The 25,582-nt window shown below is 31.2% G+C and overlaps 1 protein-coding gene and 1 pseudogene across 2 annotated transcripts in view; both read right to left on the reverse strand.

The window, feature by feature from the left end:
• The window catches only part of LOC107173380 (UPF0193 protein EVG1 homolog), a 69,775-nt gene that overhangs the window by 38,692 nt on the left and 5,501 nt on the right, over positions 1-25,582 (reverse strand). Inside the window, exons 1-2 of one of the 2 annotated variants that reach the window (XM_089228935.1) lie at positions 24,917-25,023; positions 24,515-24,721 (exon numbers count right to left, since the gene is read on the reverse strand). The gene's annotated coding sequence lies outside the window, so the exon portion shown is untranslated. Of the gene's footprint in view, positions 1-24,514; positions 24,722-24,916; positions 25,024-25,582 lie in introns of those variants that run through there. The other variant, XM_015523896.2, reaches the window with a different exon arrangement.
• On the reverse strand, positions 7,769-10,504 carry LOC149055458 (uncharacterized; annotated as a pseudogene).

Here is a 25,582-nt window from a genome sequence, read left to right on the forward strand (position 1 = left end):
ATAATTTGTGAATTTTCGTGATTTTTACGTATTTTGACAAAATTCAAACTTTGAATGCTTATAAAAAAAATTGTGACTATGAATTTTTTTTATTTTTCAACTGCTATTGTAACAATATGTTAAGAGCCTTGTATTACATTTTCAAGCTTTTCTGCCTAACAAATAAATTTTTATCGATATTAATTTAAAAAAAACTAATAATGATCGAAAAATTGAAATGCCTATGAATAGTTCAACTTAAGTCGAAATTTTTTGAAAATTGCATGGTGGATAGAATATATTTATATAAACATTAGGTGAAAATTTCATGTATCTATGGTCATTTGTTTTAAAGTTACATCAAAAACCAAAATCGATTTTGTCGAAAAATGAGTGTGCGTACAATTTCCCGTTTTTCCCTTGATTTTTAGTTTGTTTTTCTCAATTATTTAGAAAAGTATTAAGAATTTTTTACTTTTTATCCCCCAAAGTACCAACTAGATTCACTTTCTGATCGAGGTACTGAAGTCAAAACTCGAAGCATTTTTACTGCCCCTGTGTCTGTGATGACAGACACAAAAAAAAAAAAAAAATAAATACACATCATGGTAAAATCAATACATTCATCGCTCCGCTCTGAATCTAAAAAAATAATAGGATGCATATGTTTTTAATTTAGTTTTAAATGTATTTTTATTGTTTTGACAATGGATATACTCGTACTTTTTGATCATTGATCATAATTAATAATTTGAAATAATACTCAACTGTTTTTCTTAATTCCAGTAATAATTATTAGATAATTAAGAACATTGAACAACTTTGGCGTTCCAAACGAAAACTGTTATAACGGGTTATGGGTATAATAAAATTGTTATAATACAAATATACAATAGTATATCTTTACACAAGTGTAGTTGGTATATTAATAGATAATAATAATAATTATGTTTGAAAAAATAAACGGTCTCAAAATCCAACTGATGCTGGCCAATTATAATAATATTATTGCGTACTAGCTGGCCACTAATAAACAACGGTTTGTTTGAAATTATCGGCTTTGGTCTACGACGAAATCCGGAAATGGTTCATTTTATTTTTTTCTGTCTACCTACACGCGCATAATACACCTGCAAAATGGCTGCATCTTATAATATCGAGAAATCCGACCACATTGAAAAGAGCACCATAAGAAAAGTTATCGACAAAACAAATAGCAACATCGAATACGATGAAATGGAAACCAAGCTACACAGATTCGATAACTACAACGAGGAAATAACTTATGACGATTTGGCGGGTCTACTGAGTTATGCAAAGCAGTTCACAGGCGACGACGCGTCGACTGCCATAATCGCTCAACCGGACGAATCCTCCAACATTGGACCGGCTGAGATAAACATTATTGCAGACGACGTGATTGCGACGTCGTCAACCAAGCAGGTCGCGGCCGTAGAAGAACATATTAAGCAAAATGACGATGCGTTGGACGTCACGCCGACCAGGGGAAAGGAGGTCACATTCCCTTTTTGGGGCTTGTTCGTCTGGCTGGACCCGGGAAACACTCCAGCGATACGCGCACCTCCACGCCCGGGCATCTTGATGAGAATCATTAGCGCGGTGTGGAGAGGCGTAACAAGAGCCGTACGCGGAATTCGTTGTTTTTTATTGAGTTTTTTCCCGAAGTGAAACCGTACGAAAGTTCCCCCCCTGGTTGAGGGCAGCAGACAAAGGCGTGGCGATGTGAGGACGAGGAAGGTACGTGACAGAGCACTGCAGGGTGATCGGCGGTAAGTCGCCAATACGTGTTATTCGGCCACCAGCTGTGGCGCAACGGGATCGCAGACGTCGGGTGCTCGGGATCGCCGACACGCGAGACCCTCTGACGGCGCGGTGGACGCCTAGCTGCTTCGGTTGCGATCGACGACGACGACACGACGACGGTGAGGCTAGCCATATCGACGCGGGCATCGACGCCGGCCCGTCGATACCAATAACGACTGCAATGCACGAATACGACTCGTTGCGACGGTGACGACGGATTTCCGTAGAGCTCAAAGTGTTCGGGTAGTAGATGATTATAATTTATGTAGGGTAGATAGGAACACAGATGTCAGTATAGCGCTGATGGACTCGAAGAAACTAAACGTTTCAGAGTTACGGCGGTGCGCGACTCCACGGCGGGACCATTGGCAGCGGCAGACTGCACGGCGCCGACGGATGTGGCCAGGGCGAAAATCACGGAGAGTCTCACTACTGATTCTCTCCCCTTTTCGCCTAGTGGTCTGACACTGTCGGCCTAGTCACGACGCCTCGGTTAGGTCACCGCCCATTCCACAGTACCCATCATATTTTATAGTCTTCGTCGCTCGCTCCGGGAGCTTAGGTAACCGTCGTCACCGGCACAACGATCATCGTATTAAACATCTGCAGTATCGTCAAGCGCACAACATCGCGCACTAGCCACTTGTCGTCAATCGTTGTTCGTCTCGCAACCGTCGTGGTCGGGCTCCATCCGCTGCCATGGTCGTCTTCGCGGCCCGGGCAAACGCGCCAACGATTCTCGAACGCCCCTCAGGACCGACCGAATAACGTTGTAGAGGTGACCAGTAGCCTTACTAGCATCTTCTGCGATTATCACTCAATCGCCATTACGTACCACTCACATCGCCACGTCTTCTCTGATGCCTTTTTTTTGTTTTTGTTAAAATTATTAGTTATTGTTTTTTTTCAATTTGCATTGTATTATATATTATACTTCATCTTTTCGACATAATCTGTTCAAAATGTTAAAGCACACATTTGTTATGTTCACTAAATTTTTCATTAAATTTTTCAATAAAATATATTTTGTTTATATACAGTAACATTTTGTTTTTTATTTTTAGCATTAAAAAGTACGATTTTTTAATTTAACAGAACGATGGTCTCACTGTGTAAAATCATGGTGTCGCGTGGGACCCATAAGGAATACTAAAAATTAGTTTTTTTGTTACGTATCAATTCGACCAAATCTCAATAAAATATATTATAATATATTTTTGACACGTCATACTTAAAATTATAAGTTTATCGGTGTGGTAAGATTAAGCGTGATTACAGAAAAAAGAAAAAGAAAAAATTATAAAACACCACGCACACAATATCATAGTAAAATCAATATATTAATTATTAGTCGGCTTAGAATCTAAAATATCAATAACTACTTTTTTGTTATTGTTCTATGAATACCGCATTGTAATTAGTGTTTACGTAAAAGTAGATATTGCTCCGATCCACAAGTCAGACGATGAAATCCGTGTTGAAATCCACACACGCTGTCTAGTAGTCTAGTTGATGATGTTGATAATACTTGTTGTGGACATAAAAAAAATGCCATTAAATAACTCAAAACAAGTAAAAATATTTTGAAAATGTTATCAAGTATAGGTTAGGTTAGGTTCCATCTGCGTTCTCTCACCGTGGTGAACGGTCGTGTGTTGTTTTTAATGCTTTGCTGATAAGGCCTGCTCTGTGTAATATATTTCGTATATTGCTAGTTAGTTCGTTTTATCTATGTCGTCGTCTTCGGGCGGCGGCCGGAATTCGTCTACGAACAGACTAAAATCGACTTCTCAAAATGGAAGTTCGGGGCTCGGCTCCGAATATACACTCGTCTCGTACCAACGTAAGTCTAAGACTAAACCAAACCCAACCAGTCCCGTCTCTCCAGGTTTACAACAAATTATGGATAATCCACCGGTTCTTGATACATCAAACACTACTTTCAATTATAACATTCCCGATAACGCGCACGAGCCAATTATGGTCGATGATGATATTAACGGCTACGACCGTTCTAATGAGTCTGCCTCAGCCACCACGTTATCTACAGATATCACTATGCCATTAACAAACCAAAATCCAGCTATCGATAATAATAACATTAACACTCGTCTCAGGTATTTTTCGCCGGATTATAATGGTCCTATAGTTATACTCGCCGAATGCACCGATCAAAACAAAAATTTAGGGAATTTGCATCCGTTTAAAACAGCAAAATTCTTTTCTACCAACTTCACTGGCATTACCAATATTAAACCAGTCGACTCAAAAAAAGTTAAAATTACTTTCAATTCGATCACCAACGGCAATATATGCCTAAGTTCTAAAATCCCGAGTGATAACGGTTTCCAGGTAAACATACCTGTCTCGCTTATTTTTCGCTTATGAATTTCTAGCATAAAATAATTTACGAATTTTCGTGATTTTTACATAATATGTTGTAAAAATTCAAACTTTGAATGCTTATAAAAAAAAATTGTGACTATGTATTTCTTTTATTTTTCAACTTCTATTGTAAAAATATGTTAGGAGCCTTGTATTAAATTTTCAAATCTTAGAATTAAAAATAAAAACTTTTATGAATTTCTATCTAAGATAATTTGAACATTGCCGCAATTTTTACGTATTTAGTCAAAATTTGAACTTTAAATGCTTATAAAAAAAATCGTGCCTACGATTTTTTAATATTTTTTAACTTCTATTGTTACAATGTGTTAGAAGCCTTGTATTAAATTTTCAAGCTTTTCTACCGAACAAATAAATTTTTATCGATATTTATAGAAAAAAAAACTAAAAAAATTGAAAAATTAAAATGTCAGTAAACAGCTCAAAACAAATTTCACTTTCTGATCGAACGAGGTACTGAAGTCAAAACTCGAAGCATTTTTACTGCCCCAAAACGTGATGACAGACACACAAAAAAAAAAAACACACATCATGGTAAAATCAATACATTCATCGCTCCGCTCAGAATCTAAAAATCTAATCAAATAATAAAGCGTCAATTAAAGTAAAAAAATCCGTCAAGCTTCACGTGATTATAATAATAAATTTAAAAAAAAAAAACGACGACTATGTTTAACCTTAAATATTAACCACCAAACCTTGTTATTAAACATAATATATAGGTATAGTATTCTAGTTTTTAATAGGAATTTCACGACATAATATTATTGCTTATTGAATGATGTATAAAAACAGCCTCCACAACGATATAATATATTGTACGAATCAATACATCTTACTTACGACTTACCTACATATTATTAAGCAGCAATAATATTTTGTAAGTACCTACCCCATTCACGATTGACAAGAGAAATGTACGAACCAATAAAACCCATTTGTGATCCGAATTATGCTGCAATTGCACTACCAATATACCGGAGTATGTATACCTATATAATATTATATACATTGAGTACATTATTTTTGAGTATTTTTATCACACTGTTTTCGTGTGATATTTTTAGTTCGATAAAAACTTAATATGCAGGCTGATAATTCAATAAAACTTCAACCAAGTAATACTCTTCAAAATAAAATTGCTAATATTCAATAAATATATTAAGTAAATAAAATACATATACCTAATACACATAGGCGAGTTAATTAATAAATAAATAATAAAATAAAATGTACTGACATTCATTATTCCATGCACGTCCTTTCTATCTTCGCAAATCACAAATTCACAACACAATATTATACTGACAATGAGTTTTTAGTTTGTGCCTTTTCGAAACGATGAATAATATACAATACGAACCGGACATAATAATAATAATTAGAGTGTTATAATACATATTTTATGAAAGCATTCAAATCAATAAAAAATTTTTTTTATTGGTCTTGAAATTTATACAATTTCTGCTTCGACTACTAGGCCATTAGCATATCACTATAAACACAAATTAATTATACATATTGTAACCAGTGTTAGGACTTATCTAGATAAATTATCCAGATAATAATTATTTTATCTTTTATCTTATCTAGATAAATAAATATAAGTTATCTAAGTATTTATTTTAGATAAATATTTGACTTATCTAGATAAATTTAAAAGATAAATTTTTTAGTGAAAATTAGATAGATCTGTACCAAAAATATTATTAACTATGTGAATTTTGTTTTTGGTCCACTCGACAACTTCTTCAGCAGGGTGACTTCCCAAATTTTTATTTATACTTTGTTACTCCCTAGAGTTCCTTGGATCTTATTGGTTCCTTATATAATTATATGTGTTGAAGTTAATGTTTGGTGATACACATCATGATATAATAAGTTAAGTCGAAAATAAACATATTATATAGGCATGTACTTACATGACATTATATATGTATTTTTAAATTAGTTGTTTTAATTTTAATTTCTATAATTATCTGTTATTTATCTGGATAAAATATTTTTATCTTTTATCTTTTTGTTAGATGAATTAAATTTGTTTATCTTTTATCTGTATCTTAGATAAAATTTAGTGTTGTTATCTTTATCTTTATCCAGATGATTTTTTTGTTATCTGTTCCTAACACTGATTGTAACGTCACAGCATTTTTCGCGGTTTTAATTATATTATTATATTACATAACACACATTACGCGCGACAATAACTAGCTGGAGCTGGACTACAGTGTTATGTCACCAGTACACCGCACATTCCCCCCCTCTGCAAGGCTCCGTCCTCAACACCAACGGCGGGGACCGCGCTGGCACAGTCGGTCGGGGCGGCTGCGCTACCTGCAACGGAGACAGTGCAACCTGTTACCCAATTATTGTAATATTGCACAAAAAGTCCCCCTTCCACCCGCACTGGTCAGCAAGCCGTCCAACAGCCACTAGCCGTCGGCCGATACGTTGTTAAAGAATTTTGTCTTTTTCCAACCGTTGAAGACCAACCACCACGTCGACCGTCTACATATTATTATTATTCACCACTTGGCATCGTCGACCATCTACATATTATTATTCGACCCGGTACGGCAGTCAACATGATGGGCTGAAACACCGCCATGGGGCCTGAGGGCCGGAGATGCCGGATGGCTTGCTGCTTTGCGACACAATGCTGTCACGTATTATTATTATTATTATTTATATTCTCCCTTGACCCCTCTCACCTCCTTCATCTATCTTGATTTGCATACGCAGATTATTATTACCAAAAACTTATAATTATTCAAATTTATTATATAAAAAAAAAACATGATTATTATTTGCGCTCCTTTATATTATTATCATGCTTAGACGGCATGGCCGGGTTACATAACGTCTTGCTCTGACGCGAACCCGGCGGGAGTTGGCGTTTAAATATTATTATTGTATTATTAGTCGGATGTGATCGAAAGACACATCCTGACATATTATAGCCTAGCGTCACTGCGAATATTATTCTTATTATTCCTTGTCCCATTCTTATTATTTGTTCATATGCCATGTGCCCCCTATATTGTATCATGTGATCGCTAAAACTATCGTTGTAAAACTTGTATACTAGTTAAATCAATTTATATTATCCTGTGACAATTGGTCTTATTTATTTAAACGTATTATTTTGTACCTTATTGCCAAAAATGTCCACTGCATATTATTATTTGAAATGAGACCATTATTATTTAAATGTCCTATACTAAAATATATTATTCTTTATTACCATAATCTAAGCCATATTTTCAATTATTATTCAGGGTAACCTATATTGTACTATATTATAAATCTTTGACATTCATTTGTCACTGCGTGTTCAAAAAACCTGTCAGCTCTGCCGACGTAAGTCTCACGACTTACCACGCGGTACGGCTGGCAGGTCACGGTTTCCATGCCCCGTGGAACCGTGGGTGGTTTGTGGGGTGTCAAGAACCCCACATTCTCACAATATAATAAGGAACAGAACAAAGAAATAAGAGAAAAAAGAAAAAAAGAAAAAGAAAGTACAAGAGAAATAATTAGAATTAATTTGTTTGGTATTTTATACATTGAAAGGTTGGCTAAAGTAGTTTGAGTGTAACTTGGTTGTTTTGAAGAATTTAATGGTGTTGGTTTCATTTTCAGGATTTGGGCCTAGGCGTGTTCCAATTTGATGGCTTATATTGAGATCCTCTCTTTGTTTGATGTATGTTCTGCATTCTTCAAAAATGTGTTTGATTGTGATTATTGTGCCACATGATTGACATATTGGTGGGTCACTTTTTGTCATTAGGTACTCATGTGTTAGTCTGGTGCGACCGATTCTGGCCATATTTAGTTTTTTTTCGTTTGTGGTACTAATATTTGGATTTCTTCTCCATCGTTTGACCGTTTGTTTGACCTCGTTTAGTTTGTTGTTTTGGGTGGTCCATATATTTTGCCACAGTAAGGTGGTGTCCTGTTTTATTTGTTTTCTTATATCAGACTTATCAGAGTATGATGAAATGTTAATGTATTGTGAGTCCGGTGAGCTGATAGCTAATTTTGCTTGTTTATCTGCCTTTTCATTACCGATTATTCTTATGTGTCCAGGTACCTACATTATTATTATGTTGTTGTTCTTTTGGTTTGCTTCTTCTAATCTATTTTGAATTTGAATTGCTATGTCGCTAGGATTGAATTTATTTTGTACTCTAATAAGTGTGCTTAACGAATCACTTAGAATAATATGTGTATGGGCCGGGAACGAACAATAATAGGCCGTGCGCCCGGTTACCAAAATACTTCGCGCTTAATAAGTATTATACTAACACACCGACCGACCTTTGTAAATTTGTGTTAGTTGTATATAGCTCAACTAGAATTGGTTGGGTTCGCCGCGCAAATACTAGTGAGCTATGTAATGTGGTGGTGTGTAAGTGTGTATATATGTTTGTGTGTATACTTAAATCTAAGACGAATAGGTAACTCTATAATAAATAATGGTAACTCAAATGCAAATATGGTATAAAATATGATATAATAATAAAATAAGCAAATTACGGCCCTTTTGGCCCAACAAGTAAAAAATTTATATAATAAACCAAAATGCCGGTTCGGCAAAACCAGGTATAAAAGGTGTATATAGATATGAAAAAAGTGCAATTATATAAAAAATCACACTAAAAGGTATAAAAAAACAAACGTGATAACTATATGGTCCTTATGACCGAATAGAATAAAATATTAGTATACAGGTATATGATAAATAATAAAAAGTAGTTAAGGCCCTTCTGGCTCAATAACACAATTATAATATATAAAAACAGCTGTTAGAGCTGAAAGCTCGGGTAATTGATATAAAAAATACATAGCCCTTTTGGCTCAACAGAATAGATGTTACAATACTTAATAATATAATAATAATAAATAAATAACAATAAACAATAACTCACGGCTTGTCGGTGCACTGCTGGCCAGCTGCTACCTAAGCCTATATACACTAAATAAAATTCACACCCAATAAATATAATATAATTACAATGAAATTAATGACTAGTAATGTCGCACACGTATATAATATAAAGTAAAAGATATGGCGATTACGCGTGTATAAATTCACGCAACAAATATAAAAGGCATAATAATATGACAAAAAATAATTATAAGTTAATAACAAGAAATAGCAATTCGTGCATAAAAAAGAATATATTATTCGCAACGGCCTAGCATCACGACGACGGACGGAGGAGAACAAAATTGCGGCGGCCGTGTTAAGCTGCGCGCACCGGTGAGCCGGCGGCAGTAGATAACGCGCCGATACTAGATTCGCATAATATTATATAATTCACAAGACACAAAATATAATTAAAACAAAATAAATATAAAAATAACGGCTGGTGCTCGCGAGTGTTTGTGTATGTGTGTGATTGTGTCGATCGGCTGTTCCTCCGGAACCGATAGTATTTTACTATATTATATTATATTAATTTATGGCGGCAACAATATGTTTTTGGTTTTCCTTTTTGATAATGTATTTTATGGCAAGTAATATAGCAAGAGCTTCGGCTGTATATATAGAGCATGTTGATGGTAGTTTGAACGATGTCTGTGAATTGTTTTTTATTATGGCTATTCCTACTCCTTCGTCACTTTTGGAGGCATCGGTGTATAGTTCTTGAAATTCATTTTGATTCTCAAGAGCATTTTTCAGAAAGTTTTTATAAATATATGGAGGTGTGTTTTCCTTAGGTAGAGTGTTCAATTCTGTGTTTATTTTGTATAAGCTTGTCCATGGGGGACTGATTATTTTTTCTTTTTTTATTATTTGTAGGATCTTGGTGTAGTTTTGGTTTTTTTGTAGTTCAAGGGTTATGTTGTTGGTTGATGCTGGGTTATTTGTTAATCTAGTTAGTCTCGCAGCGTATAGGAGTGTTAACTCTGTTCTTTTTAGGTCTGGCGTAGGTTCTCCCGCTATATTATAGATACTTTTAATTGGGCTGCTTTTGAAGGCCCCTATAATAGCCATTCGCATCCCTGTGTTGTGATTCGAGTAATTACATTTTATTAATGTGTTTTTGGCTGAGTTATAAAGGAACGAACCGTAATAGAGTTTTGCTTGGATTGTTGCTTTACATATTTTGATCAATGTTTCTGTTTCACCTCCCCAATTTGTGTGTGATAATAGTTTTATTATTCTAAGTGCTTTGTTTGTAGATATTTTCAGGGATTTTATGTGTTGTGACCATGTAAGCCTAGAATCGAATGTGATACCCAATATTTTTATGCATTTTTTGTTGGGTATAGTTTTGTTCTCCATTTTAATATTTAGTTCCCCTACATTTGATTGCCTAGTAAAGGTTATGCAGTTTGATTTTTCTATTGAAAAGCTGAAGCTCGTTTTTGTTGACCATTTTTCTAGGTGTTTTGCTGTTTCTTGTATATTATATTGTACTGTATATTATTGCTTCTACAGGGGAAGTTAGCATCATCTGCAAATATGTTGGATTTTGTCGGAAAATTACATTGTTTGTCAATTTTGTTAATTGCCACCAAAAATAGTGTAACAGAAAGTGCGGAACCTTGTGGTACACCATTTTCCTGTGTGAATGTGTCTGATAGTTGGTTTGATGTTTTGACTTGGAATGTTCTATTTTTTAGGAAGTTCGTTATAAAATTTAGCATGTTACCCTTACATATGACTTTATTTAGTTTTGATAGAATGTAATGTCTCCAGGTGGCGTCATATGCCTTTGATATATCTATACTGAGAAGACCTAAGATTTGTTTATTTTGGAGAGCTTTCTGGGCTTCTTCTTTTATTGTGGTAAGGTTATCGTATGTGGAACGATTTTTTCTAACGCCACTTTGGTTCGGAGTTAAATAGTTAATTTTTTCAAGAAACCAATTTAATCTGAAGTTTATAATTTTTTCCATAATCTTACACATTGTATTTAGCAAAGTTATCGGACGATATCCTTCTGTACTGAATCTGCTTTTTCCTGGTTTGTTAATAGGAATCACTATTCCTGTTTTCCATGTTGATGGGAAAGATCCATTGCACCAAATGTTGTTATATATTTTTAAAAGTAAAATTAAACTTTTACATTTTTTGAGTGTGTACGATATTTCATCCAAAGTTATCATTGAATTAATTTGTGTTTGATTTTCGTTATTGTGGTCAACTATATTAATTATAGATAATTTTTCTTTTTCGATTTTCATTTTTATGAAGTTACTGTTGTAAGATGAATTATTGCTGTTGGATTGAAAGTATTTTCCTAAATTGTTAGCTATTTCGTTAGTATCAGTTATAAGATTTTTGTTGTTTTCATCAATTAAATTTATTTTATAATTTCTTTTGAGCCCTTTTAGTGAACGAATTTTGTTCCATATGAGTTTGGTATCTGCTTCTTCATTTATATTATTAGTAAAAGATTCCCATGACTTTTTTTTGCTTTTTTTAATTATATATTTTGTATATGCTCTATGTCTTTTAAGGTTTATATAATCACTTGGCTTTTTCGTTTTTTTGAAAATATTAAGGGCCTTATTTTTCGATTTTATTGCGTTTTTGATATCGTCATTCCACCACGGAACCTTCGGTTATTTTGCCTTGCTCTTGTTTTTTCCTATTGAAAATTCGGCTGCTTTTGTTATTGCGTCCGTGAAGGATTTTACTATGCTGTCTATGTTTAATGAATCTATATTTTTTATGTTGTCTATTTCTAGTTCGAGTAGTTCAGAGAATAGGGTCCAATTTGGATCTTTTAGGTTCCATCTCTCTGATGTTTCATTTTTTGAGTTATCAGATCGAGATAGAATTTGTAAAATCAATAAATTGTTATTATAATATTATTCGTATTTACTATTTTTACAATCAAACAGAAATTATAGGTAAACATTATACATGTATAATAATAAGATCTCGTTTTATTATTTTGTTTAGTTAATATTCAATACGTCATATTATCTGGCACATAGAAGGTAATTGGTGCAAATTTTATTTATATAATACGTATCTAAATGTCTAGACGTTATGTCCTAAATGGATAGTAAAATGCAGGAATAAAAACCGTTTTTTCCAATTCAATTAAGATGTATATCGATAATTACTGCAATCATTGGTAATTATTGTCCAATGTTTCGGTATTGATATTCATAATATTATTTCACAAGACTCGATGATGAAGTATCAAAATATATGGTAATTAATTAATAAATGATAATGACCAGTTTCTCTCAAAAATTGTTCATCTCATTACATTCATTTAAAAGATAATCCTCTTAAATATAAGTTTTTCCTACAGCAAATTAACGATTTCTAACTATTAATTATAGTACGTCGTTTTAACCCTAAATCAAAGAAATTATAATTATAATTCTATGACTTTATATTTCATATAGTAAGTTACATGACAACAATAAAATGCAAGTTGACGTACAAAAATAATGTAATTCAAATCTTTATAATTTATATTCCTTTCGTATTCACATAAAAATTTTAATTTCGTGAAAACATTATTATTATTATTATATAGTCTTTTTCGTCTCCTGGATTATGTAACCAAGTACCTTTACATTTTTATTTTTGACGGTAGGTAGTGAGCGAGGCAAAGGGTATAAAACTATAAAATATTAAATTTTTAGTTGAGTATATACAAGCATATGACAAAAAAATCATGACAGACTTTTCATCTTCAATAATTCACAAATATTTTTCTTATATTTTTATAACAAAACATTTAAAAATCGAATATGTTTATTTCTTAGCAATCGGATTAAAAGTCTACACACAAACTTTTTTTTTATTATTTTTCAATTGTCATCTAGTTGTGATTTTTATTCACGAATAAAATTTAGTTTAATTTTTAATTAAAACACATCGCTCTATCTGAATTCACGAATTCACATTTTTGGATTTCTACACAAATTGAGGATTTCTCAGCTGTAAGTTAAAATTCAAAAATAACAAATTAAATTGTATTATGTTCACAATTAAAAAAAAAATTAATTAATAAAAATACGTACGAATGCACGATAGAATATTCCAGACAAAAATATATAAATACGTGCAACCGATAAAGAATCATAATATTGTTTACTGTTCGATAGGTCAACTTGCAGGACAATTTTAATTATAATAGAATTTAATAAAAACAATAATGTGGGTATTTAATATTTTTCCCAAGGATTCAAATAAAATATAATTAAATTAAATGACAAGTTTTTTTTATTTTCCATGCCACATAATATAAATTAGATATAATTAGCAATAAATATCAAAAAATATCACTAAATCCCTAAAATACTTTAAATATTCAAAAAATATCACTATTAAATTTCATATTAGGAGTCCCTGATATATAAAACAAATTTAGGGAATTACCCGTTTCCGCCAAAATTTGAAATGGCCGATTCCGCACATCGCCCGTTTCCGCCAATTTACCTGCTATTCACTTATTCATAATTAATATACACAACATTTTGTCATAGTTTTAATAAATATAATAATAAAGTAAAAATCCAGTTCGGTGCCGACCGTCGTAGAGTAAACACGCATGTTACTCCTTATCGTTACCCGATAGCGTCATGCGTTTTATATTCAATTACCTGCTTGTTGCGTAACTATATACGCGGCCATTCGATATGTATCGAAATAACACGCACAATAAACGCAATTTATCGTCATCTCTGTCTTCTCCAACAATTGACGAAAAGAAAAGCAAAATTTTTGTCACCCCAAATAGGTTTGCCGCCCTCGAGGATGGCACAACTTCCGAACCAGAGGTATTCAGTCCACCCCCAGTTACAGATGAGCTACTAGTTCAAGGGGATAATTCAAAGAAAACGTCTACTCAACCGACCAGCGACGGATCTAGCCACAGCGCTCCGACAATCTACATTAAAAATGTCACTAACTTCTCAAAGCTCAAGTATGATATTATTTCCATTTTGGGCCCAGACGCAGTTACCTTTAAGTCTTCTATGGCATTCATAACGATTCGTTCGGCCAATTACAATATTTTTGCTAATGCTGCGTCTATTCTTAATAAGAGCCGTGTGTCTTTTCACACACACACACCTCAACATTTACGTCCAATTCAAGCTGTAATCCGCCACTTACACTACTCCACTCCCACCGAGGATATCAAGACAGTCCTTGATGAATTGGGATTTTCTGTCCTTAACGTTAGCAATATTCAGAATAAAAAAACAAAGGCACCGTTGCCACTATTCCTAATCAACCTTGAACCAAAGGAACATAATTTAGAAATATTTCAAGTAACTAAGTTATTAAACTCCATAGTTATAATCGAAAAGCCCAGAAAATCTCGCCAACCTCCCCAATGCAAAAAATGTCAAATGTACGGACATACTCGTAACTGGTGTAACCATCAACCACGTTGCGTCAAATGCAGTGAAAACCACCCCACTGATGAATGCACCAAATCTCGTGCCACACCGGCCAAGTGCGTACTTTGTTCCGGCGCTCATACCGCCAACTATAGAGGCTGCCCAGCCTTCAAGCAGGAAAAAAAATATTATCTCAAGAGGCGCCTTGCACGAAAAATGAATAACACAGATAATAATGATACACCGGTTCCTCCAGCAGTCCCTCTGGCGGCCAACATTCCAACCGAACCTCCTCCTATCAAACCGAAAAACTACGCAGAAGCAACGAAAAATCACAACACGAATGGTTCATCTCCACCCATCTCAACCATTCTGTCCAACTTTATTTCCAATCTAAACGCTATTATTAGTCCTCTTATCTCCCTGCTAACCACAGTCCTCAATTCACTTCTAACTAAAGTTGCTTAGTTGTTATTATTTATCATTGTTAACAATAATCACCTCATTATGTTTTTATCTTATCTTTTTTCTCTCTATTATTTTATATATGCTAAAACTATTATTAACATTATATTCATACCAATGTTATCGTTTAAATTGTACACACAAATTCTATTTATCGTTTTAATCTAATTGTCGAACTATAATAGTTTTATTGCTGATGGTTCTAAAATAAAAAAAAAAAAAAAAAAAAGTAAAAATCACTTATTCATAATTAATATACACAATATTTTGTCATAGTTTTAATAAATATAATAATAATACATAAATACATATAATATTTTGATATTTTGTCAAACCTAATTTTAAGAAATACAGTAATAGCAGGTAAATTGGCGGAAACGGGAATCGAACCTTTTTTTAAATTGGCGGAAACGGGCGATGGCGGAATCAATCATTTCAAATTTTGGAGGAAACGGTACATGCCCCAAATTTATAGCTCACTCTGTTATTTTTATCTTTTTCCTATAACCATTATCAAATGCTATAAAACCCGATCCCTACTCATTACGATTATAAGGTTATATTAAATAAATAAAATAAAATTTTAGGATAGTTCTAAAAACTTATTTAAGGAATTCAAAATGAGTATCCTTTAATTTTTGTGATTGATAAGAAAATATAATTCTGTGAATTTTCTCCTCCCTTCACAATAGGGTTTTAAACAATGGACCAAAGTGGTGGTTTTTCAGTTTTTGGAAACTTTTCTATTTCAAAAATTAAAACATTTATGAAAATTAAAAATTATTAATTACAGAAGATAAATACCTATTGTATGTAAAAAATATTGATATAAAAATTCTATTAAATACGTTATTTTATACGGAAAAAATAGCTTAAGATAATATTTTACAGTGAGTAGAGGAACCTGTATGTATTATAATTATGCATTAACGGTAAACTATAGTCCCACTGACGTTGTCTATTGTTTTTAAGTGTGCCAAAACAATATATCACGCATTTGACTTTGTTTATACAATCACCAATTGGAAATAAAATTATATACGCAATACGTATACAGTACTGTGATTGATAAAACTTAAAAATTATAGAATTCTAAATTGTATGGAAGAGGTAGCATAAGGTTTATATGTATTTTTTTTTTTTTTTTTTTTTTTTAATTACTAATTAGATACAATAAGATGTTCCTAGCCTTGGCTATCTACATCTATTGATATTACAATGGATGGTACATTTTTAACAATTTTAACATGATTATTAATTTATATAAAATTTAAATAGTATGATGAATTTGCTATCTAGTATAATATGTACATTAGTGATAGTTACGCCGAGACGTAATTGACTATAATTAAGTAACAGTGAACTGATACAATAATGTTAACAATAAAAAGGTATAAACAGATGTAATATAATACATAACAAGTTATAAAACTTAATATTAGACGCTACGAGTAACAAATAGTTGCTGTATATTGTGTGGAGTTATTAAACCAGAAGGTCATGCGGACGTCCACGTTTTAATCCACGTTGAGGCGGATGTTTGTGAAGTTGATAGTGAAGTGAGCCAGAGGAGTTGAGCAGTGAGGTATGGAAGTTTTTTGATGCGGTTTTAATATGGTCTGTGATTTCCTGGATCAGAAGGTCTTTGTGAAAGTTTGCGTTCCTTATAAACCAAGATGCGTTGGCAATAATACGTAACACTTTATTTTGAAAAATTTGAATTTTATTGATGTGAGTGGACGCGCATTTCCCCCAGACCGGACACGCATAAGTGAGTAGTGGACGTAGAATTTGTTTATATATTAGAAGAGAGCATTTTTTCTGTATTGGCGATTTTTTATTGAGAATAGGGTATAACATAGAGAGGCTCTGATATGCCTGTTGAAGTTTGGATGAGATATGAGGCTGCCATGTTAGCCGTTTATCCAATATCAAGCCGAGGTATTTTACTGACGAGCTCCAAGGTATATTTACATTGTTAAATGTTAGTTGTTCAGGGGAGCGGTAAGGACGAAGACTGAAGATAACACCTGTGCTTTTTGACGCATTTATTTGAATATATATGTATTAAAACAAAAGAAAAAACCCAAAGCAAAATCTATGAATCATAAATATGTTTTTGTTAATAAGTAACCATGGAAACGAAAACCTTACGAAAAATCGTACAGAAATTTATATGATAATAATTATAATATTTAAATATCCGTAAAAATAATTTTTTTAAACTCTTCAGATTATTTCAAATGAGAAACTTCTTTTCCACTAAAAATCATTTATCTAATAATATTTTTTTTTGAAAATAACGTCGAATCAAAATCAAAATTTGAACGAGCAGCTTTTGAGTTATCCAACTATTTGATCATTGTTATAAGTCCGTAATAATGCGTTTAGGAATAAATTATAGAAGTTATATGTTGATGTAAAAATAGTAATTTATATTAGTCTATCAAAAATTGTTATGATTTGTAAAAATGTTTCTATACCAAATATTACACGCCTATCATCTTGTAGTTTTTGAAAATCAATTTTAAGGATTCAGTAAAAGGTGGTTTTAATTTGTAAAAAAAAAACAGAAGTTTGTATCGCTACAGGACACTCCTTAAGTAGTATACAAAATCAAGAAATTTGAAGAAATTAGCTATGGGTGCAAATTCAAAAATTCACTAGAAAAAAACGGGGGTGAACGTGCTTTATGAATCACTCTGAATATATCTGGCAAAATCTTTCTTTTTGTTATACATATCATTTTAGTATTTTCAGAATAAATTAGTCGCAGCGCATGTGAGCTGGTGGTGACCGACGAATCATCTCAGTTAACAACTAAACAAAATATAAAATAAGTAATAAGAGACGACTGGTTTCGACGTTTCATTTTTGTGAGCACGGTGTATATAGGATGAATAAGAAGTGAACGAGAGCTAGATACTAGGTGTTATGAGACACATCTCACAGTTTGTATTTTTGTATTATTTTATTTTTCAATAATTTTCGCCATCGCGTATAATCGAGTTGTCGTATCATGGTTCACCACAAACTCGGTGGTTATTATTCGTGGTTGCGTATTAATTTATGATTTATTTATTTATTGTGCGATATTGTCTAAAATAAGTATATTATGGAAATCAGCATTGTAATATTATGGCAATAGCAAAAATGTCATAGTCCTCGATTATTAGCTTAAATATGAACTACAACTTACGATTCGCCATTGTTAAACGCTAATATGTTAACTATGTACATACAGGGAAGAGTCCTGTCATTTGCGTATTGAATTAATTATGTGATAGTTTCTCGTCGTTAATTCATCGTAATATCAATTATTTATCATAGATAATTGAGCTCGACTATTAGTTCAACTTTGAGCCAAAACTTACGATTCGCCACTATAAACGCTAACGTGTTATTCGTGTTAACTATGTACGCACAGAGAAGAGTCCTGTCATTTACCATATCGAATTAATTATGAGATAGTTTCTCGTCATCAAATTCATTGTAATATCAATTATTCATCTTAGATAATTTTTCCAAACGAGTCTTGTCCATCGTTTATTCAAACATGTTACAATTTTTACCTTAAATACTAGAGTGAAATAATCAAATAAATATTGACTTAGCGGCTAGTATCAAATATAATGGTTGAAATATTTTCTAGATAAGGCTTTAACACGCTCTTAATAGTATTTACATTTTAGTGTGAGTTTTTAGCGCATTTAAATTTTAATATTTTACATAGGTAATTATAGCAACTTGACTTTAAAATTAAAATATCAATTAATCAATTTTACGAGGACTCTATATAATATTTTGACCTTTAAGTTTTATTTTTATTTTTAAAATACGGTTTCGTACATATAGCACTCTCATATTTAATTTAAAATCAGACAGATATTTTAATGTAACTCGTTTTGTTTTATAAGGTTTTCCAGACATACATGGTCATCAAACTTATTGATAAAATAATAACAATATTTAACATTTAGACAGTTTGCAAACGTAATTAATTACAATATTTACGACAAATTTCAGTAATTTACATCGGTATAATGTGAGTAAACAAAGTGACCAATAAAAACATTTTATACAAACAAATATTATATATTTTTAAGAAAGTTGAACTATTTGGGTATAAGTATATATAACAATCCACATGGAGTCCAAATCATATTTTTCATAAGAATGACTATACAAACAAACAAAAACAAATTCAACTTCGAAAATATCAGTTAAATGAATTTCTTCAACACTCGTTGGTTTATTCGGAAAATCTGTGCGGAAATCATTGTCGTGTAGTGCCAACCTACAGTTAAGTATAGATTGTGAAATGAATTACAATTATGTTTTACGTATTTTATAGCGCCGATAAAAGCAATGCACTGAGAATAGCAATTCCTTAATTATTGATTAAAAACTGAGTGAAAGTTTCTGTTTGTTTTTTTATTTTCAATCAAAAGTATAATATATAGGTACCTATCCGCATAGCATGGACAACGGTTACATCGGGACGGGTCCATTTATTATTGATATCTCTTATTACGGTTGGTATGTATGGGTAAGTTTATATCGATGTTGTCCCACAAAACTTGACGGTAAAAGTCTGTTTATTGTGTAGCTAATGTAAGTAAGGCCCGCTGGGAAACCCTCGGTATCCCGGTGGGCTATTATTATTGTATTCGCTAGGAGTAAATAACTTCGATATAGGTACTGCACAGCCCAATGAAATGATTAACAATACATACATGAACGCAAGTCGAGTAGTGTCCAAAAGTGAAGTCAATAATAATATTATAAAACACTAATTATTATTGTTTAAATGAATAAACATTACAATATACTGAGTGATCCATTTAAGTGGGTACACTAATTATCTCAAAAATTATTAACTTTTTTTTTAAACTTTTAGGTTTATGTTTTTTTTAAACCATATAATATTTAAATTTGTTTCACCCTTATATTATTTATTGATAGTGATGTAAAAATCTACTTAAAAACTAATTCAATCTTAATATTCATGTTATTTTAGATTTTGAGCGGAGCTAGGAATGTAGGTATTGATTTTACCATGATATGTGTGTGTTTTTTTTTTTGTGTCTGTCGTCACGTTTTGGTGCCGTAAAAATCCTTCGATTTTCGACTTCAATACCTTGTTAGATCAGAAAGTGAATCTAGTTGGTACTTTGTGGGGGGGGGGGGGATCAAAAGTTAAAAATTCTCAATATTTTTCAAAATAATCGGGATAAACTAATTAAAAATTAAGGGAAAAACAGGAAATTTCACGCACTATCAGTTTTCGACAAAATCGATTTTGGTTTTTGATGTAACTTTAAAACAAATCACTATAGATACATTATTTCACCAAATGTTTATATTCTATCTATCATTAAATGTTCGACTTAAGTTGAACTATTTATAGACATATGCAATTTTCGATCATTATTAATTTTTTAGATTCTGAACGAAGTGATGAATGTATTGATTTTACAATGATGTGTGTTTTTTTTTTGTGTCTGTGTACAGCATAACTAGTTGAAATAATGCTTCGATTTCAAACTTTGGGGGTGGTTTCCGATGTAAAATTGAAGATCCTTGGTGCATTATAGAGGTCAAAAGTAAACATTTTTCAAAAAAATCAAGAAAAACAAAAAAAAAATGACAGAAAAACGGGAATTTTTACGCAAAATCAGTTTTCGACCAAATCGATTTTTTTATATGGTTGTAATTCAAAAACTAATCACTGTAAATACTTGAAATTTTCACCAAATGTTTATGTTAGTGTTATCTATATACAGTTTAATTTTCAAAAATGTTTGACTTTTTTGAGTTATTTATAGACCACTGAAATTTTTAAACTTTTTTTGAGAATTGTGAAGAAGTGTCGGTAAAAAAATGTTGGACGACCAAAAAAACTTGAAAATTTAATACAAGGTTCCTTATGAGTTGTTCTTATTGTAACTAAAAAAAATTAAAAATCGTAAGTCACAATTTTTTATTATAAGCGTTTACAGTTCAAAATTTTACGAAATCTGTCGAAAACGCGAAAATTTGCAAGTAATTTTGAAGTTGAAAAATCATTAAATTTTTTGCGTTTATAACAAATGATTAAAAATACAACACTAAGTTTACCATAAGTTTTCCTTCAAGTAGCTATAGAGAAAAACATCATTATAGGAAAAATGTTGAGTGCGTTTGAATTTTAAATTTTTACGAAATAGCGTAACGATAACGATTTATCCTGAAACGATTTTAAATATTTGTAATTATTCAAGAAGTATAAGTCGTGGATACTTGAAAATTTCACAAGTTATTTAGATTGGCATTTTCTTTACATGATTTAATTTTCAAAATATTTTGAGATATATATAGACAACTGAAATTTTTCAGAAAATTTTTTTTTGAAGTGTCAATAAAATTTTTTTGGCCCTATCAAAATACTTGAAAATTTAATACAAAGTTTCGCATAAGTTATTCTTGGAGTAATTAAAAAATTATAAGAATACATGGGCACAATTTTTTTTATTAACATTTGAAGTTCAAATATTGACTTAATACGTAAAAATTACGGCAATTTTCAAATTATCTTAGATAGAAATTCATAAAAGTTTTTCTCTTTAAATCTAAGAATTTAAAATTTAATACAAGAGGCTCCTACTATATTTTTACAATAGTAGTTGAAAAATAAAAGAAATATATAGGTAGTCATATTTTTTTTTACAAGCATTTAAATTTTAATTTTGACAACATACGTACAAATCACGAAAATTCGCAAATTATTTTAAGCTAGAAATTCATTAAAAATTTTCTTTTTAAATCTAAGAGTTGAAAATTTAATACAAGATTCCTTACAAATTTGTCAATCTTTATCACAAAAAAAATGTCCATCGGAATTTCAAATTAAATTTTTATTAGCATTTGAATTTCAAATATTGACAAAAATTCGTCAAAACCATGAATATTTGTAAATTATTTTGTAGTTCAAAATTCATAATATTGTTTGTATTTATATCGAAGGTTATAAAATTTAACACCAAGTTTTCCATAAGTTTTGCTTCAAATAGCTATAGAGAAAATTTGAAGCGTCATTATAGGAAAAATGTTTTGAGCGTTTGAGTTTTAAATGTTTATGAAATCGCGTAATGATAACGATTTATCTTCAAACCAGGTATTCGTATATCTATGATAATATAAGGTATTATGAATTATGATAACTACACTAATTGATTAACCATGCCCTATGAAAAATGCGTCTTAATTAAAAAATAAAATATTTGTTTCAAAATAGAATATATTATGACAATATTTAAATATAATATATCCTAGACTGACAAATCATCTCCGTTCAGAATCGTTTTTCGTATACAATGATACCTACCATTGCATTCAAATTTAATCCCATCCATTACAGTAACCTACTGTTCAGCAGAGCAACATCCACGACTTACCCGTTTAAAAAAAAATTAATATCGATAAAAATTTATTTGTTGGGTAGAAAAGCTTGAAAATTTAATACAAGGCTCCTAACATATTATTATAATATCAGTTGAAAAACAAAAGAAATACATAGTCACAATTTTTTTTATAAGCATTCAAAAATTGAATTTTGACAGCATAGTAAAAATCACGAAAATTCGCAAACTATTTTATGCTAGAAATTCATAAAAAGTTTTCCTTTTATATCTAAGATTTGAAAATTTAATACAAGTCCCCCAACATATTTTTACAATTTATACAATGATATAATACCATTGGATTCAAATATAATTCCATCCATTACAGTAACCCACTTGTAACCTACTGTACAGCAGTGCGACATCCTCAACTTTTTTTATAATAACTATACATATTGTAATCATTTTTTATAAAAATACATATACATATATATTTATTTTTTATGAGTGTATTCTACTTATCAATGGGTAATTTTTTTTGTTTTTATCATTATCATTTTTATTTGATTTAATAATCTTTACGAATTAGCATAATAAGTTTATAATATAATAAGAGTAAGTAATTAAAGTTTTGAATAAAGTAGGCACCCATAATTAGTGGCTCTTGGATAGTGATTAATTTTAAATTATTATTATGATATATTTTTCTTTTTTATACATATTTTATAGATTTATTTTAGAAGCGTTAGAATATTAAATATTAAAATATTGTAAAAGGCTATAGCACCATTTCTTTTTTAGCCTGTGGTTAGGATTTCCCGGGAGGGTGACGGATTAAATAAATAATTATAATAATTATAATACAACTACATACCAATATATACATAGACTATAGAGCACATGCTACTTCTGTAATGGGATAAATAATTAATATTTAAAGAACATTCATAATGTATAAAATAAAAAAAATTGATATAATTTTTATTTTCGTAAAAGTATATGTAAGTATTTGAGTATTAGACACAAAATGTATTATATAGGTGTGGTAGGTGTTATAATACTATATAGGTAAAAAATTAATTAAATTCATAAATCTAATACTTAAATACTTACTTAAAAATATGCTCATAGTGTTACAACATATTCTAAGGTATTCTAAAACTTTTTAGTAGATACAATAGCAGTTGAAAAATAAAAGAAATACATAGTCACAATTTTTTTTACAAGCATTCAAAGTTTGAATTTGGACAAAATACGTAAAAATCACGAAAATTCTCAAATTATTTTAAGCCAAAAATTCATAAAAAAATTTTTTTCAAATCTAAAATTTGAAAATGTTTAGTTATCTATAATTATTATATCCTAGACAGATAATCATTTATTAACTTATTGATGAAATGGACTAATTTAATATATTTTGTTACCTTGGATTCAGCGATACCAAATTTATCACTAGCTCCTGGTCCTTGAAATCATTGGAAAAATATCAAAAACCACCAATACTTTGAGGAGCTGTATCTCACAAACTAATCAACGAAAAATATAAATATTAACATGAATATTCATGAAAAAAATGGTTTTATCAATTAATAATATTTTAATTGTATGTTACCATTTGAAAATAAAAAGTTAGTATAATAGTGTATTCACCAATAAATATAAGGGTAAAAAAAAATAAGATATTATATATGGTTTTAGAAAAACATAAACCTAAAAGTTTAAGAAAATTCAAAAAAGTTAATACTTTTCGACATAATTAGTGTACCCACTTAAATGGATCACTCTGTATAGGTACACGCAATAGTTTTCAACTTTTGGTGGCTTTTATATAATATTGTATACGAATTTCAACCCCTATTTAGAAAAAAACACATTAATAATGCGTTCGAACAGCATAATAGTATATTATTATTATTATTATTACTATTCAAATTTTCTGGGTATTATAATCAGTCCTTGTTGTGTATGGAGACTACAAGAGAAAAATATTTAAGATGCTTAATATTAAAATATCGAGTCGTATCGTAGCCGTTACGCGGTACTGACGTACATGTCGTCGTTCGATATTTTACGGTTGAAAATATCTATTTAAATATAAATAATATATGTATTTACAAGCTACGTACCTATATGGTTTGTAAGGAACCTGAGGAACCTTAAACATGCTCAAAAGACTGAAAATTCCATGTCTTCAAACATCAAACACTTGGCTATGTGCTTCTTCAAATCCATCCACAAGTCAACAGGCTCCATGTAATACCACATCTGCAACATCAGACCACTTCCACAACGACTCCGCCTTCGACGTGGACGCCCGCAGGACCAGCTAATTCCTGAAGAAACATTTAAATTTAATTTTTTAAGCCTCTAACTATTGTTCATATCACCTAACTTAAAATTTGAATTTGACTCAACTATCGCACTAGACAACTCAAAATATGTTCGACTATTTCTAATATCTCTAGGTATAAATAACACAAGCTAGGAATATCTTATTGTAAAATAAAATAAAAAAACGAGTTACGTACAGTAAACAACATTTCGAGACGACAGCAAATTGACTGCTAATATTGTACAACAGCCTAGGCACGAACCAAATAATGGAATATAAAATTCGCGTCGAAAGCGTGTGTCGGTATACATCGGTCGGTCAACGTGGGTTCGTGTGACGATATAATATTTTAGTAGATAGGTAGGTGGGTTAGGTAATCATTTCATGGTGTGATACGCGGACCACAAAATACCGAACGGCTCGAAACGCAACAGGTAAAATTATGTTTTGTTCAAGATAATCAAAGTAATCACAAGTTGAGTTTTTGTGCGATCCGAACGAGCTTGTCACGTGGTTCGGTTTAACAACACAAAATTGGTTATTGTCACTAATCGACGCCAAACTTAAAGTTCTGCAGCCCAACGTGCGGGGTAATTATAGTATTGTTGGGAATAGTTAACGGTGACGGTAATAGACTAATAACTAAGAAATAGTTATACGTGGTTGGACTTAAGCGATTCGTGTCGATACTTAATCTGTACTATATTAGACGTATCTTTGTTAATTTTATCAATGCGATAAAATTAGTGAATAATTGTTAGATATCATGATAACCGAGCAATTATTTTTATCTTTCGATACGTCATAAGAGCAATGGAAAGGTTATTATTTTTCTATCCTTTTTGATTTTAAAATGTCCATG

The sequence above is a fragment of the Diuraphis noxia genome, unplaced genomic scaffold (assembly GCF_037042655.1).
Source record: "Diuraphis noxia isolate RWA-SAM2 unplaced genomic scaffold, SU_Dnox_SAM2 contig0005, whole genome shotgun sequence".
NCBI lineage: Eukaryota > Metazoa > Arthropoda > Insecta > Hemiptera > Aphididae > Diuraphis > Diuraphis noxia.